Source organism: Ammospiza nelsoni, chromosome 16, assembly GCF_027579445.1.
Source record: "Ammospiza nelsoni isolate bAmmNel1 chromosome 16, bAmmNel1.pri, whole genome shotgun sequence".
Lineage (NCBI taxonomy): Eukaryota > Metazoa > Chordata > Aves > Passeriformes > Passerellidae > Ammospiza > Ammospiza nelsoni.
Window position 1 is genome coordinate 4,842,511 of NC_080648.1, and position 17,429 is coordinate 4,859,939.

The window sequence follows — 17,429 nt, forward strand, 5'->3', positions numbered from 1 at the left end:
AACATGTGAAATATCATCAGTTATGTTTTTGCTGGTTGGTGTTTGTTGCTCTGCAGAAACTAAAAGGTTAACCTGTAGGATACTTGGCTACTATTGTGTTTTTGAGGTATTATTCTGTTGTTGAGTATATTTATTGTAAGTTGTGATAAGAAAGTAATTAATTGAATTGCAGTGGTTTAGCTTTGTCTCTATTCCAGGCTTTCAGTTTTTAAGACTGCTTTTACAGTTTTTTTTTTTTTTTTTTGTTTTCTCAAAAGTCTTGGCTTTCAATTTCACCCAAACCCTGTCCTACTCCATCTCCCTTAAAGGGTGAACTCCAATCCTTTATTTAGCTAAACCTGGAAGATTATTTCTTATTCTTGAGGGAACTTGGCTGATCCCGTTTGTGGCTAAACAGTTCTGCTCTGCCTGTAGAGCTGTATAATATGTAATGAAACTACCTAAATCAGGTGGGAATTGTTGCTTTAGAAGCTAACTAAATTAACAGTATTGATATCTGGTTCTATAAAGAAGTAGCAGATGCAGATTTTGATGGCTTTCAGGGAGTTTTCAGGCCTGTAGGCACCAGTTTTATCTTCAGCTGCCTCTTTACCCACAACACTGGCCCTTCTCATTTTGGGACTGCTGGGCTAAATGACCTGATCTGTTAAGTCTCACCACAAAGCAGATAGATTTTTCTAAAGCTTCTGGAAAATGTTTGTTAAAAGCCAAACAACCCCCAGCCTTCTTGTGGTAATTTAGATATTTTTTTCCTTGGTGTAATTGTTTTCCCCTTATACTTACTTTTGAATGCAAAATGAAAAATAAAAGCAATGAAGTGAACATGATTGAGTAAAATGGGGCAATCTGGAGAGATGAAACAGAAGGGTCTAATCACTTAAAGATGTTCCTTGTTCTTTCTATTTGCTTAGCATGGTAAAATATTCTGACATTGAGAATCCCAGATTCATTTTCTATGTAATTATACTAATTAATAGCTTTACTGGCAGATCAACAGCTTAGAGCCTAGTTTTAATTCCAAACACAATTGGCTTTTATTTCATTGTTAAATATTCATGCTGTATCTCAAAATATAAAACTATTTCATCTCAAGTGCAAGATCTCACAAAATGCCTCAGTGAAGATGGCCTGGAACCATATTTACTGCTTTGTCTGATTTTGGTACTTACTAATAGAATTTATCTGTTTCCACAGAAAAATTGTGCTGTTGAGTGACCTAAAATATGTGCTTCAAAAAATTTCTCAGTTAGGGAACTCACTGTGGCATTTGGTGAGAAGCAGTATGTCAAACTTTACAAAGCCTTGCTTTAGCCAAACTCAGCCTGGATAATCTACTCAGACTTAGGTGGATTCACCTGAAGTTTTTAGGTTTAAAAGTATCTCTTGAGAAAACATCACTCTATACTAATCCTAGTAAAATATCAAATTACACACATATTCTTGTTTAAGTCTTAGCTTGGGCAATGTTAACTAAAAAAGGCCAGTGTGAATTTGAGCAAATTCTCATAGAAAATCTCAGCAGCAGTGGTTTGTAGATGTTTCCTTAAATTAAGGAGAAAAGGGAATGTTTCTGAGCATTAAAACACTCTTTTTAAAATATTGCTTCTAAGGATTGATTCAGGTTTAGGAGAGCAGCAAAATAACCACATTGTTCAGCACTCTGGGCCAATTTTTGGTGGGCTGAGTCTCCTTCATTATAGAATGGCTTGAGATAAATTGCTGGGGTGCCACTTTCTGCTAATTAGTCCAGTGTGAAGGGAAGCAGCTCTTGTTAGAGTCTCACTAATGATGAGTAAGGTGAGAGAGTAGTTCAAACATAAATGGGTGCAATAGAAAAATGAAGTGAGAATGCAGGGCTTACCTGGCTTCTCCCATGCTCCTTATAAATGATGGTGTACTCTGGGTAGCTGGGCAATGATACTATCAAAAGATTATTTTCCACTTTATTTCCTTATGTCTTTATAGCTTTTAAAATATTTGCTTATTGCTTTTGCTATATTTTTGTCTTGGTTAGTACCAAATTAAAAAACCTTGCATATTTATGTGTTTTGAAGCTATTTGTTGAACTTTTAATAGTCTTGGCAAACCCTAAGTGTGTAATAGTCCTGTGCCAGGCACTGCAGCCTTTCTCACGTGCTCAAAACAGAGCACTGAAGGTGCCTTTTCAAGGGTAGCTAAGCAGCACAGTGGAAACCTTTTGGTTATTTGATCTTTAGCAGCAATATTCCCATACTAAATATGCATCCAAACCCTGAACTACAGATTAGGATGCTTATGCATGTCTTCATTAAATAATTGTTTATTCATGATCACAGCAATGAGAACACAGTTAACTTCTGTTAGGCATTTGAGGTCGAAGGCTCTTTATATTTTAATTGTTAACAGATTTTTTCACACTGAATATATCAAAGAGTGGTAATATTAAAAAGACAATAAGCCTCTTCTTTTCCTGTGGTATGCAGAATGCCTTTGTAGTCTCAGGATCTGGTTTAAATTGCGTGTGCTGATTTGAGCAGCTGGGATCTGGCTTTTGTTTAAATTATCATGTTTAGATGAGTAATAGGACTTCAGAAATACTTCTGAAAATGGCAATTTTAAAACACATTGCTGATTTAAGTAATGAACCATGGGATGACACTGTCTCTATCCAAGTGGAAAGGTCAGATTTTCTTTTATACTGTGATAAATGTTGGCAATTACTGATCGTGGCTTCATAGTCAAAGGGGTTATGAAGAAGGCTTATGGATTAAGGTAAATTCAGGCAAGGTATTTTGACTGGTAAAATAGCAGAGACCTGTTCTATGATCTGATGTGTGCAATACAGGGAACTTGTTAGGAAATGAGGGAGTAGGAGAGAGAGGAATGGATTCCTACAGGAAGGCTGCCTGCTCAGCTGGGCCTTGTCTGTCCCCATACCTTCTGGGTAATGTAAAATTAGAATACAAGTTCCTCTGGACTTCTGTGTCTCATCAAAACTCTTTATTTTGTCATTTACATGGATTTTTGTATCTGCTGATTGTGAGGTTTGCATTCATGATATTTAGTTACAGTTGTAGTCCCTTCTAATACCTTGGCATTTGTTGTATTTGGAGAATTATTTAGATAAGGTGTTTTTATAACAGGTTTGTCCTTCACCTTTAGACTTTAATTTATTGTTTTTTATTATTCATGTTTGAGTGGGGTAAGACTGCTCTGGCTGTGTAGTTCTGTGTTACTCAGTTTTCAGTAACTTCAGAAGGAAATTCTTCTAATAGTTTTTCATGGGGAGACCACTAATGTGAATGAAGTTAAATCAGGTTTCTTTTCAAAAAGATGTGTAAAAAAATCCCGTTAACTCATGCAAAAGAATTCCCAGCTGAAGTCTTACTGCAGTTTAAATGTTGCTGAAATCATGAAGAAAACATTCAATGTGCCATTTCTAGCACAGTGCATCATCTGTCCAAGACAGGTGTGCTTTCCCCAGGTAACTGAAGTTCAGCATGGTTTGGACCTCAGGCTGAAGGCTCTGTTTGTCCCTCATGCTGTGAAAATATTTCCCCCCTCTGCTAAGAAAATATGGCAGGGTGGATCAGAACTGATACTGTTTCTTTTCTTGTACCAATTCCATTGTATATTTAATTTCTCAGTGAAATTTCAGTCCTGCTGCAGCTGAAGGGCTTGGCTGTTGTGTTGGCTCTTTCCTTTTCCTACCTGGTTGCCCCTTCAACAATTTTAGTGAGAAATTTCTGTAGCTGCTCAGTGACTTAATTTAATTTACTACTAACCATGATTAGCTTTAATCATGATACAGGGTCATGTTCTGTGCAACTGGAACAATTCCTTGCTGATTGAATGGCTGAATATGAAGGTAATGTTTTATTTTTCCTATCACATCTTTCTGAGCTTTACTTCACTGCTGTATCATTTCCCACAAGTCATTTAATCAACTCTAAATCACAATACAGGGCAGGTAGGGTTTTTCCCCTGTAAATAATTATATCACATAAAGTTAGTAGAAATTTTTCCCTTGGGTTTTATGTTCTAATGATGTTTTAAGTGAATTCAGGCTTCAGCAATAGCAGCTCAGAGCTTTTGAGAGTTGTGATGTGTAAATATTTTATGTGAGCTGAGTAATGCTTTGTTTTGTGCTCAGGGTTCACATGTGTAATCAGACAATAGTTTATCTGCCTTTCACTTGCTCCAAAACATATTCACAGACTAATCTGATCTTTTCTGATCTGCCTTGGAGTTGCAAGAATATATGAAAAAGAGGAGAGAGAAGAAAGAAAAAATACATCTTGTATAACACAAAAATTTGCTACTTTTTACTGTTATTTTATGAAGAGTTCTGGATATTAAAGCTGACTTTAACAGGAATTAAAGCCCTTCTGCTGCCTTGAGGTCTGTTCAGTGATGCAAAGTATTTTTTTAGTTGCATAATTAATTAAAAGGCAAGGTTATCAAAATCAAAGATGTAAAGCTTTAATCTTTACAGACATAAGCTGGGCCTTTAGTATCCATCTCTTGTGAACTTTAACTGCAGCTGGTTTTTTTTAAGAGGTTTGCTTGATCCTAAAATGTTCTTTCATGAAGTATCATAGCCTTGTGACAAAAGCTAGACTGAAACAGGTTTTATTTGGATTTACCACGAAGGCTATTCCCAAAGGCTGTTATTATACAAAAAGATGTACCTCTTGGAAGCATCCTCACACACCAATAAAGTCACTTCTGATATTGTGACTTTATTGGTGTGTGAGGATGCTTCCAAGAGGTACATCTAAAAAAGACTTATTTGTACCAGGCAGTGACAGCTGCTGAAATTAGGAATTTAAGTCCTCATTGCTTCTTTGGGTTTCTGTGGCAGTGAATGCTGTGCTGTGCACTGGCTTTGAAAGCAAAACCTAATTAAACCCTGATGGAAAAGAAGAGTCATCAATTGCCAGGTTTAGGGGAAGAGATGATTCATTTGGCTGCTTCCAGTGCCCAGCCTGGAAGCTGCTCATCAGAAAACTCCCATCACTTCTGGGGGGGAAAAGTGTGCAAGTCCTGTAATTAATTCCAGCAGATATTCATTACCTAATGTCTTCTGCTGAGGCTGGTTTTTACACACTTAGCAGATTTTAACATTGAGATTTTAACTCTTGAGGTGTAGATTCTGTGCAGTTGACAAGATGAATTTGCTTAAGCAATTCGCTCTCCAGACATTGTGATCTTGGTGTATTGCAATGCCTCATCTAGTTAGATCCTCTTCCCTTTTTAGTTTTGACTACAGGTTTTTCAACACCTGTATTTGAGAATTAAAGTTCTTTTAGAAACTCTGTACTTCATATCTGAATCTCTGCTGTTCCAGTGTACTATTTGAAATGTATTGATACTCTGTATCTGCAAGAAATTTGGGGCCTGAAGGAGCAGACACTCCAAAAAAGTTCTTTATACTGAAATTTCTAACAGACTAATTCAGTCTAGGGATTTATTTATTATTTCAGATGCTTTTGCACTAGATTTTGAGTTATATCTCCCTGCTATTGCCATAATTCTGGAAGATGGACAGCCAAATCTGAGCTTTCTGAATTCAACCACATCACTATATATGATCTATATGAATATTAAATGGTACTTTTCTGTTTTGTGCTTACTCTTAATTCAGTGTATTCTTATGGTTTCAAGGTTTTCTAATGCTGCTGATTAGCTGGAAAATTAATGAAAAGTATAATGAAGCTTAAATTCATAAAATTTTCAGCACAAAACATGAAATATTAATAAAAGAAAATCTATGAATGTTGTATTTATGAAGTTAGCAAAGCTTTTAGCTCTAGTTCAGTATATTAGAAACCTGAACTAGAAAAATCACTCTGCTTAAAGCTGGCTTGAGCTGTGGGAGATGGATGGCTCTGGAAATACACTTATCAGATCTCAGCTCTCTGAATATTGCTTTGTTTCCTATAGTTAGAGAATGGGATGGATCTACACTTGCACTGGAATACTTCAGTGAAGTTGGTATTGGGTAGATTATTCTCACTTCTGTCCTCCTGTACTGCACAAGTACAGTAAACCACCAGAAGGATCACACAGATTATCTCACTCTTAGGTAGCACTTAGGCCCCACCTTAAACTTAGCAGCTGCTGTGATCTTAGGTCACTTACATAAAGCAAATTTTTTAAAAAATATCTAGCAGAAGCAGTTTTGGCAATTGCTTCCCAGTTTGAGGAAGCAAACCCAAATTAAGGCTTTTCCTTAGGCAAACTTTTCATGTGCTGGGCGGAGCAGGAAGCCTGATCCCCTGAGTCAGTTGTTTATCACAAGTTTTCCTTTATTGGAGAGCACTTGTGCTGACTCCTTATACACCTTTGTAATGATAGCTACTTGTTTCTGCTTTTCCTTCAGGGAAGTAGAACAAAATGAGCTCAAGTTTTAGGCAGAAAACTGGCAAAAGTTGATGCAATTAATGCTCCTTCCAACAGAATATGTATTAAAATGAATTGGAGCACATTGGGTTTAATCTTCTTGGCTGACATCTTCAAACAAATGAAGTGTTTGAGACAGTTACATGTTGAGCACCTGCCTCTCCTCAGGACTCCTGAAGATCTCAGCCTTTAGCACAGTCACATCCTGATGGAAGATGGCTGCCAGACAATTTCTTGTTTGCTGATTTTTTTTAAAGTATTTTAGCCCATTATGGGCAGCTAATACCCAACACAGAGCTTGTGTTATCTCTTAGAGCTGACTGCTCCTCTGTCTCTGCATGTAGTCGTCTTGCTTCTGGATTTTCAGGTGAGTAAAGCAGGTTAAAAAGTACAAAATGGAAAGCAGCTGGATTTTAACTTTGTTAGAAACATGGTTTTGTTCTTTAGGATTGAAGATTAGAAGGACCTAAAAGGTATTTAATATAGCAGACTTGTCAGGGGAAGGCATTCAGATTATTAACAATTAGATTATAGTGGAGAATGAATGAGAGGAGAATTTGTATTTAAGTTACCATTCATCATTTGGTACATTTTAAGTACAGAAACTGTCTCTGAAACCATTCTCAAAGCTGTTTGGAATCATGACTATATGCTTTATTTTGTAGGCATTTGAGAAAACTTGGTGTTGATTCTTTATCTTCTTTTTCTGCCTCTGTTAGGGTTGGGATTGAAAGGATTGGTATTTTGTTTGGACTCAGCTGTTTATTATTCCTTATCTATATCCCACTCTTACCAGATGTGAGCTCTACAGCATTTCACTAACAAGCTACAAAATGGTCTCATATCTATCTATACAAGGTATTTTAAGGAAAAGCTGTCCAAGACATTAAGAAATGACACCCAAATTATTTTTACTTTTAATCTGATAACTAATCACTCATGTCCCACCCACAATGTGGGCTTTTCTGTCCAATTACAAAATACCATCTAAATCCAAGAAGAAGGTGAAGAAGGACCAGCTGCCACCCTAAAACCTCCATCTTAGTTTTGTATGTATTGCTATATTCTAAAACCTTAAACTCTAAGTTTTCCACCATGTGATATTATCCACTTCTATTCAAACTGCACACCCATAATCTCAGTGCTATCATTCCATTTTGGAAGCCTTCTCCATGGCCTCAGGTCAAATGCAGTGTTCTCTTGAGGGTCTGTGCCTTTCAACATAGTCTAAAATTCTCAGCATCCAGGGTTCCAACAACTTGGAATGAGTAGAATGCATGTGTAAGTCTGGATTAACTTTAGCACCAAGCTGGGAAATGTGATAATACTGAGTACAGAGCCTGAATTAGCAAACCTACTTGTTTATACTTTTAGTAACTTGTTGCTGTGCATTTTTACTCCAGCATGTTGTGTTAGCAAAAGTTAATGGACAGCTGTGCTTATGCACAGGCTGGAGATCTCTTCAGTGACGTTGCTGGATGTGTAAACATGATATTTATATTTATGCAATTCTGAAGTAAGGGATCAGTTTATCCTGACTGTCCACTCCAGTTTTCAGTACAGTACTTTGTTGAATGTAGGGACTAAAGTTGGAAATGAAACTTCTACTTTTCAAGCGCTGTAAAATGAAGGATGCTGAATGGAAGCTGAGGTTGGTATCCCAGTCTGTTTGAAGGGTTCACTCAGTTCCAGTGATGTTTGCAGTGACTTTCACAAATGAAGTGCATGGGTTTGGCAGTCAACATGGGAGTGATCACCAACTGAAGCAGCAGCTCAGCTGTCTTCTGCTTGAGATTCTTTGTTTATCCTGCAGAAAGGGATGTGTCTCTTGTTACTAAATGTGGAAGTAAAACACTTGTGGAATGGATCTTTTGATCAAGCATTGACATACCTCATTAAAAAACCCCCACAACTTATTTTTCAATATTAAATATGCAAACAGGACTGAAGAAACAATATTAAATATCCAGTGGCTTTGTGCTGCAGGTGTTTTTTTGTTCTTATTTTTCCAGTTGAGGTAGAGTTTTTCAGAAATGTGTGTGCTGTGCTTTTCCTTATTTATATAGCTCAGTGTGGAAAACAGCAGTCAAATCCTGAATTAAGTGTTATGAGATCACATTTCATGGAATACCCATTTGCTTATCACTAAATAGATGAATTACATTAAAATGTGCTGTGGCACCATTTCATTGTCTCAGTGAATAAAGCTGAAATGGAACTGCTCAGAAAGATGTTGTTCTTTCAACTGCATGCTAGAAACAGAAATGATAGCTGTCCATCAAAAGTGACTTTGGTGACATGCCATGGAGATGGCTCTTGATCCTGAAATTTCATTATGACCTCAGATATTGGCCAAGGGGTTGCTCATTAGATCTACAGATTGCTTGAGATTGTGACTGAATTATTGCATTTATTAGGAACTCAGGAATCTTTGGGTGTAATTGCAGAATATTTTTGTTGTATGTTAGTCAGTGGAGTTACATTATCAGCAAGGAATTGATGAAACTCAGGTCAGTTCTCATTTTATCTTGCACTGATCTTTGTGCTGCTGTTGTAAAGGAACCAGTTTAGGGGTGAGTTGGGAAGATCCACACAAGTTCAAACACATGAGTGGTCTCACTGCACACACTCAAGGGGATTAAAAAGCAGCCAGAGACCTTTTAAACTTTTTAAACCTTCTAAACTTTTTAAAATCTACCAACAAGTTGTGCTCTACCACACTGCAGGAGTACTAGAGACAGGTGAAGAAGAAATCAGAACTTTTCATGGACTCTATGTAGTGGGCAGTATTAGGGAATTAATCACTCCCCAAAACGCTTCATTTTAGCTTTTTATACTGAACAACAGAAATGAGTTTGTTCTTGGGGTAGGAGCAAAAATTCTGTGAGGTTTTTCTGTTGTCCTCACACATCTGGACATTTGGATATTCCTTGTGCACCCCATAATCCATGTGCAACCTTCAGTGTTTCTACAAGATCTGCTGTTCAGTGAAGTATTGGCCCTGAGTAAAATGTTTAGCACTTTGTTCCTCTGAAGACCCAGTAAAATCATGTTAAGCTTGTTAGCTCAGACTTTTGATAATATTTTGTACTTTTGTCTGGAAGTTAATCTGGAGATTGGGAAGTGAAAGAAAAATATTTGGGCCTAGTGCAGTTATGGTGGACATATGATTTACACCTCAGCTGCTGTTGAAGTGTTTCCTAGCAAATGCTACTTTAAACAGATCTCTTTTTGCCATAAATTCACCTTTGGATTCAGAACTTTACAGCTTGGAAGAAGCTCTTGTCTGCCTTCAGCAATAAAGCTGAAGTAGTGTTTTTACTGAAGGGCAGAAACTGAACATTGGATTTCATGTGGAATTTTCAGCTGCTTTACTGAACCTGTCAGTATCTTCTGAAGACATATTCAAACATTAGTGGTTGTTTTTTGAGTTTTTTTGTTATTGCCTAGAAACAGTGAGAGGTTTGCCATTGGTAAACCTGTCCCAACTTCACAGTGTTAGCTGAATTTCCGTCTCTCTGCAAATAATCCTGAATGATAGGCAGAAACTGCTGCCTAAATACAGCATTTTAGAATATTTAGTTGCAGTTACTGTTTCTTTGGCATCTCTTGATTATTCTAACCATAAACCAAGTGGGAAGAGAGGGCATATCCTAGGTCATTCTGGAGAATATTCTGTGAAAAGTCTTGTCTGAGACATGTCTGACTAACACCTATCATGGGGGAATATGAGAAAGTGCTGAAGTTCTGTCACAAGGGCAGACAAATATAACTGGGAAAAGGTCATATTTTGCATTCTCCATGATACGACTTCTCCTTGATCCTGTGAACTCTTGCAGTTTCCAAATAGAGTGTAATTAGAAAGCATGTGGATGTCCATGTGGTGTAATTGAGAAATATGTTTAGAAGAATAAATCCCTACTAGCTAGCTTTTTTAGCTAGTGCTTTGAAATTCTCTAATTGGATTATTAGCAGATGGTGCTGTTTCTATTGTTTTGCCTCACAGCGGTCTTTTCTGAAAAAGGAAGAAAAAAGTGCTTTATTTCTAATTGGAGGACTGTTTCATCTGGAAATTGTTGCCTTTAGTAATCTGCCTTACAGCTATTGTCAAATAGTGCTAGATAAGGATTTCACTGATTCACAGATCTTTCCTGGAGAATATGGATTATAACTTGTTTCCAGTGAAAAGTTCTCTGGTACTTACATTGAGAAATGATGCCACTCCAACATTTGTGCTGAAGGCCCTTTGACTGACTCCTTTTGAAGCTGAAATGTAACTTAACTTTAATTTTTTTCTTGTATCTACTTCACTAACAGCTGAAAATACTCTTTCATTTAGGAAATAAGCTATCTGCCACACTCAGGCTCCAAACAGCTCAAACTATTTCTGTTGTAAGTTCTGTGGAGGTAAAAAGTTCTGCTTGTAACTAATTAATCTTCCTGAATGCTGTACAACTCATCATTTTTTGTTTGGATATACATAATTAATCTTAGCAACTGGAGCATGACTTTGCAACAAGTCTTGGGATCTATCCTCAGACTGAGGTCTTGATGATGAGAGCAAGCAAGCAGTTTAATCTTGAATCAGTTACTTTATTCACACTCTATTTACTGATCAATTTCCTATTATTTGCCCTATAAGTCTTGATTTTATTTTTTTTTGTGTGTAATGAGTCCATTTTGGCTGTCACCATGTAGTCTGTAAGATTCCTGATAAAAACAGGTAAGTTTACCTGTCAAGTTAGGGCTAAAATTCTCCTGTGTTTGGAAAAGCTTTTGTTGCAGAATGCTGTCTTTATGAAAATCTTCATTAAAGTTTCCTCAGGGAAGCAGGAGAGTCCTGTAATTAAGTTTTACAAGAGTAGAGAGGATGTACAGTTGCCACTAAAGCAGCAGATGAAGAGCAGACATTCCCAAAATCCTGAACAACCTAAATTTTCTAAATATCAAGGTTAATTGCAGTAAAAGTTGCTTAACTGAGAGCCTGTTAGTGTACATGGATGGGACCTTTGGGGTCCTGACAGCATTTAACATTTTCTGTCCTTTCTAAACAGTGGCAGGACTTAGATGAGTTGTTTGGCTGTGCCAGTATTGATGCCTGAGAAGGTTGTGGTAACTCCTCTTGCCAGATGGAAAATACCTTGGAAAACAAATGCAGCTTTTAAATAGTTCTGTTAGAGCTGTTGCTTACAAATTAGAGCTTTTTGTGTTAAGGATTCAACCTGTTTTGAGTATATTTGCTCACCAATTTGGCCACCAAAACTGTTAGAAAAATGAAAATACTTGCACAAATTTACATTGCTCACATCTAATCAATTGTAATGATTGTTACATGGATACAGCATCAAGTAGTTATTAAATATTGCACATTTAATCAGATGCACACAGAACCTGTTGCAGTATTTGCAGTTTCTGTAATGTGTAGGGAAGCCACATTTCTTTCCCAAACCCTTATATAGATGTATTTTACAATGAAAAAGCAACATTGCAAATCAGGGTTGTTTACTGGAGCAATATCTGTGATAAGGCTGGAGGTGAAGAGCTCTATTAAAGTTAGCCTTGATGGAAACACATCAAGAAGCCTGCCATTTGTGGTATTGACCAAAAATCTTTACTAGGCTCTGTTACAACTTTCTAACCTCTGTGTCTGGAAATAGTCTCAAAAGGAAATATAATGATTCCTTTTCCTTTAATGGCTCTCTGGTGGGCTGTGAACTCTGAGTTTGTGTTGGTGATTAAATGGTCCTCACTACCTATACACTGATTTTTACTGTGGAAAGGCACTGCTGTCATGTTCTTGGCTGTACAAAACACTTGGCTCTTTGGCTGCAGTGAGATCCTTTGGTACATCCTGGATGCAGAATCAGTGGGTTTCAGGGCCTGATCTCTACTCCGGGCAGCAAAATAGGGTTCTGAATGATCAAGCAACAAAATACCACATTAATGTACCTAAACAAAGCACCTGGACTTGAGCTGGGAACCAAAGATTTAGAATTTGGATAAAATAAGTGAATTTTATTGTTGCATGTTTGTGAGTTTTTACTGTTTGGAATTAAGAATTACTTTAGCTTGATGTTGTCATCTGGTCCCTCCTGAAGGATACAGTTATATTTCTGTTTTTGACAGCTGTAGTAGTGACTTCATTGCTGCAGCATGTGTTTATGGCTTGAATTATCAGGCTTCAAACCTGTTATGAGCGTTTTGTGCCTTGGGTCACTGTCTGGTTTTTCAGGACGTGTGCTGGGCTCTCTGGGGTGATGCTGCAAACTGGCTGTTTGATTTGGATACTGATGCTTTGGAATGTCCTGTTTTAATGGGTTAAGCAAGGAAAGTAAGAACAAGTCTTGAATTTGTGTTGAATTTGTCTGTATGTTCTGGAGTTACTCAATATTTCTTCTGGCCAGATCCAGGGAAGGATCACAAAAGCCAAATTGTACCAGTAGGCATTGCACTGTGAGTGCCACTCAGCTGTGCTTAATCATCACTGCTCAAACTGCTGCATATTGCCATCCCATTTGTTGAGTGACTTTTTTGCAGTCCTCAAGAATGTTCTAGGCAAGAGAAGTGGGCTAAACATGTACAGAACACAGCCATTTTTCTTTCAGGAGTTGGTAAACACCTGTCAAAAGAACTTGATGGCTGAAGCCCAAAGAAAAAAGCAGCTTCTTTTGGGTGGATCCCTGGGATAAGTGGTGGAAGGAAGAGAAATTAATATCCAGTAGGAAGAAAGGGTAAGAATGAAAGAGTAAAGGGCAGGCTCACAGCACAGGTAATTCACATGTGCTCCCTTGTGCATGAGGAGGGGCTGGGACTCAAGCAGCTGTCTGTGCAAAATGAAAAGGAATCTGAGAATTATAAAGGCAAGATTTTTTTTTTTTAACATGCTTGGTTTTGTCCTGATATTTTCCTTTCTGATGATATTCTGTTTTATTAAATCAATCAACTTATCAATTGCCATTAAGGAAATTAGTTCACTCAGAATCCTGTATCTTCTATCAGCTTTCCCACACTTCAATATGGGGATTTCACTAAAGTTTGATAGCTGGAAACACTTGAAATCTAGACCCTGTTGCTGTCAAATTTAGCCTGAAGTTTTGTTGGAGGATAATCCTTTTGTAATGATAATGCTATTAGAATGTTAGTAAATCCTAAGTCTTGCATTACTTCTGGAAGTTTGGCTGTTACTGATAGAAGAGCAGATCTCTTTCTACAGCCTGATTCTTCTACTAAGTCTGTGTATTTCAGTAAATAGCTAAATTTGGTTGATTTACATCTCCAAGTCAGGGTGAATTATTTGCCAGGGTATATGGCAGAATTAACTTGTGTGTCTCAGTCACTTTTTGTTACTGGAATAAGACTTTCAAGTGTTGATTTTCTTCTTTATTGGTAGATTAAAATTTCTGAGCTCAAAATTGTTGATCCTTTGTAGCTGCTGAAATAAAACTCTCCCAGCATTGTTCCACTGACTCTGCTTTCTATAGTGGTGTCTGCTTCAGGACCAGCCTAATTTCCTGGACTAGAGCAAACTTACCTAAATCAGAAGGGTGTAGGCTGGCCCTGCTACAGCTACACAACGTAGCCAAACAGGGTTATTATTCTGCATAATTGTTCCTGTACCACTTAGATTCACTAGTTCCTGTGGATCTGCATTCTAGAATCATTAAGCCCTTTTTCTCAGGATAGAGAAATCCAAATTTTTACCCAAGAGGACTGGCTCTCTGTTCTTGGCAGTTCACCACACTATTTCAAGTATAATTTTGAGTGTGATGCAGATCTGGTGCTGATCTTAAAGGGTTGAAATCTTTTCACATAGGAGCTTTCAACTATTTGAATTCTTTTCAAGCAATCCAAACTCCAAGAGCTGAAAAGTGAATCACAAAGTGCAATTGCTAAGACAAAGACAGATAAAGATATGGATGTGTGCCTGAATGAAAATTCTGCTGAGAGCTTATCTTCTGCCTTCACCTCTATGAAATTGTGCCAGTAACTTGAACAATGAAAGCTTTTCTTCCAGCAGTGAAGTCATGGTGCTATCCTCCAGCAAAAATCACCTCTTCCAGGTTCTGAAAGCAATGCTCAGTAGTATGCTAAGTTACTGAAAAGCTGGCATAGCAAAATTAAAGTGTAAGACCTGATCAAGCAGTTTGAACCAAGTCAAAATGTTCAGCTGATTCTGTAGCTGGCTCATCTGCAAACATTGTGGTCATGGGGCTTAGAGCAAATAAATGGGGAGAAACAGAACACCTGTGTTATTCATCCCTGTTCCTCTGGGGTATTTGTGTGGGATACTAAAGTAGTGGCTGTGTTTTAAAGGAATTCTTGGTGTACATTCATGTTGTTTGAGTAATTAGTGGTGGTGCACCACCAACTATCACTATGCTTGCCCCTTATTCTGTGCTTCTGTGCTAAATTTCACAACTGGCTCTTTTCATTGAGATGTGTAATTCAAAGAAAAAGTCAGAGTACCTGGTAAATCAGATATTGTTCTGCTCTCGTGTTTAACAAGCTTTATTTGCCAGCTCCCCAAATCAAAAAGTTACAGCACCTGTAACTGTTGCCAGAAATGTTAAACGTGTTTTCAAGTTCTGCTTTTCTGTTTTTCAGTGTGTCCTTGCTTTCTCATCACTTTTTAACTCATCAGTTCCCATGGGACTGGAACAATTGTTGTGTAGCAATCTGGAGACAACAGGGCTGCCTCTAAAGCTTTGTTTTAAGACAAGGCCCAATAGATAACACTACCTGTGCTTTTGAAGCTTTATCTTGCTTAATCAAAATCCAGGAAAGATGAAAATGTTTTTTCCATGCCAGATGCCCTGACTGGCAGATGTCTCCTGATCCTTCAGGGGGCTGAGTGGGTTTTGTCTCTTTTTCTGCTGTTTTTGTTTTCTTCACAGAACTCTTTAATCATAACAAGTGTGACTGAGGTCTCAAACACATAATACAGAAGTGTTCCAATGCTTATGAATTTTTAAGATCTTATCCATCTTATGAAAATGTAATTAGCTCTGCCAACTCCTGAATTTTCCTTCCTTGGGTTTTCTTTAATGTTAGTGGGGGGTCCAAAGCCATTTGCCTTTGTGTGTCTGTGGAATGATCTTTTCATCAGGGTTGGTAGGTACTGGCTGTGTTTGAGACTGAAGCCTTGACCATGCACAAAAGGAATGCCATGGGCAGGGCAGTGGCACAAAAAAGGGTTTAAGGAGGTATATAGAGCCTGGTGAGCTAGACTAGACATAGTAGGGTGGAGAAAAATGAAGATAAAAATAAAAAGATCATGTAAGAGGATAGCATGAATTGTATTAACATCACAACAAGTTATTTACTGTAGAGCTGTATTAAAAATTTATCATGAGTTCTTCAGTTTTGTTCCAAATTAGGTGTATAACACATAGTGTCAAAAACACTGCATGTACCACAGGGCAATAACTTAAAAAAAAAAAGGGAAAAAACCCCAAAACAAAACATGAAAATCAGTGAGTTTTAATCATATTTGTTCACAGCAGTTTTTCTGGTTTGTATTCCATGTTTCAGGAGTGGACTTGTGCATGGAGCAAGTACTTGAAAATATGTAACTGGGTGAGAAAATAATTGTGTTATAACTGCTTTAAGCCTGGAAGGTTTTGCTGTCATCAGTTTTACAGATAGACTGTTTAGCCAAATTTCAACAACAACATAGCCCCTCAAAGACTTTCCCTGCTCCCCTGCTCCAAGTTCTGCAGTAGATAACCTGCAGTTCTTTTGCAACTATTGAACCCTGTGAAGGGACTGTTCAATAGGGAAGGGAACACTGTGAAGGGACTGTAACCACTGAAAAAACCTGTTCAATATCTGTACAGTGAGTTTAAAATCTTAAATCTGGACCATGTCTAGCCTACTAGCCTTCCCAACATTAGGTACTTTTATCACTGACTCCTCTCACTTTACATATGAATTTCTTTGCTTTCAGGATTTCACTGATGTGATGCTTGGTTTTGTTGTGGTGGTTTTGTTTGTTTTTTTTTTTTCATTAGAGTCTCTGAAACAACTTTGACACTGGTCAGGTTGCACCTACCAGGTTCTAATGGAAATGTGAAGGGGAGAAACAGATCTCCTCACCACTAACTGATCTGAAAGTGATAATCCATAAATGTATTGCTTACCGAAAGGAAAACAAGCCCTTCAGCTGTATTGAAGCAGCCTAAATGCCAGCTTTGCTGGCAACATGTCATGGCTTTGCTGTCCTGATCCCCTTCCTTTGTGCAACCATGGACAGTTTGCCTCTAAAATTCTGAAATGCACAGAATGCTCCCAGACCCAAGCTTCCACCACCTACAATTCAGGCTGCTCTGGCAGTGCCAAGCACCTCCTGCAAACTAGGTGGTGAGTTTTGTTGCATAGGGAAAATGGCTGGGGCTCATGTCCAGGGGCTTTTGGCCCCAAGGTGGCTGCCACCTCCTGTAGGCACAGAGTTTGTGGTGATTGGAGTGGGGCAGGCCCAGCCCACCCCCATGGGCACAGCTGTGAGCAGCACTGACAGCAATGAGCCCTGGAGTGCCCAGGGGCACTGAGCAACCACCAAAGGGAGCAGAGGGCACACAGGGGCAGGGCATCAACAGGAGGGGATAAAGGGTTGGGCTGGAGAACAAGAAGGGCAAATGCTTGAAGCCTTCTGAGGTGGCCTGATGTTACTCTGTATGGGGAGATGCTTGAAGCCCTCTGATGAGGTTACTGTGTATGGGTGAATGCTTAAAGCCCTCTGAAATTGCATGGTGGTACTGTGTATGGTGGCTGTCTCAACTGTGACATGTGCTGCAATGGCCTCTTAAAATTCTAAAAGGTACAAAATGCTCCCAGAGCCAACCTGCCACACCTATGGCTGGTGCTGCCCTGGCAGTGCCAAGCACCTCCTGCAAGCTGACATCAGCTATCTGGGGTGCTGAGATTTGTTTCATAGGGAAGAGGGCTGGGGTTTGTGTCCAGGGCCTTGTGGGCCTCCTAAAATTCCCAGCAGTGCAGGATGTCCCCAGCCCCAGGCACCCACCACAGCCATGAATGTTGTGCTGCAT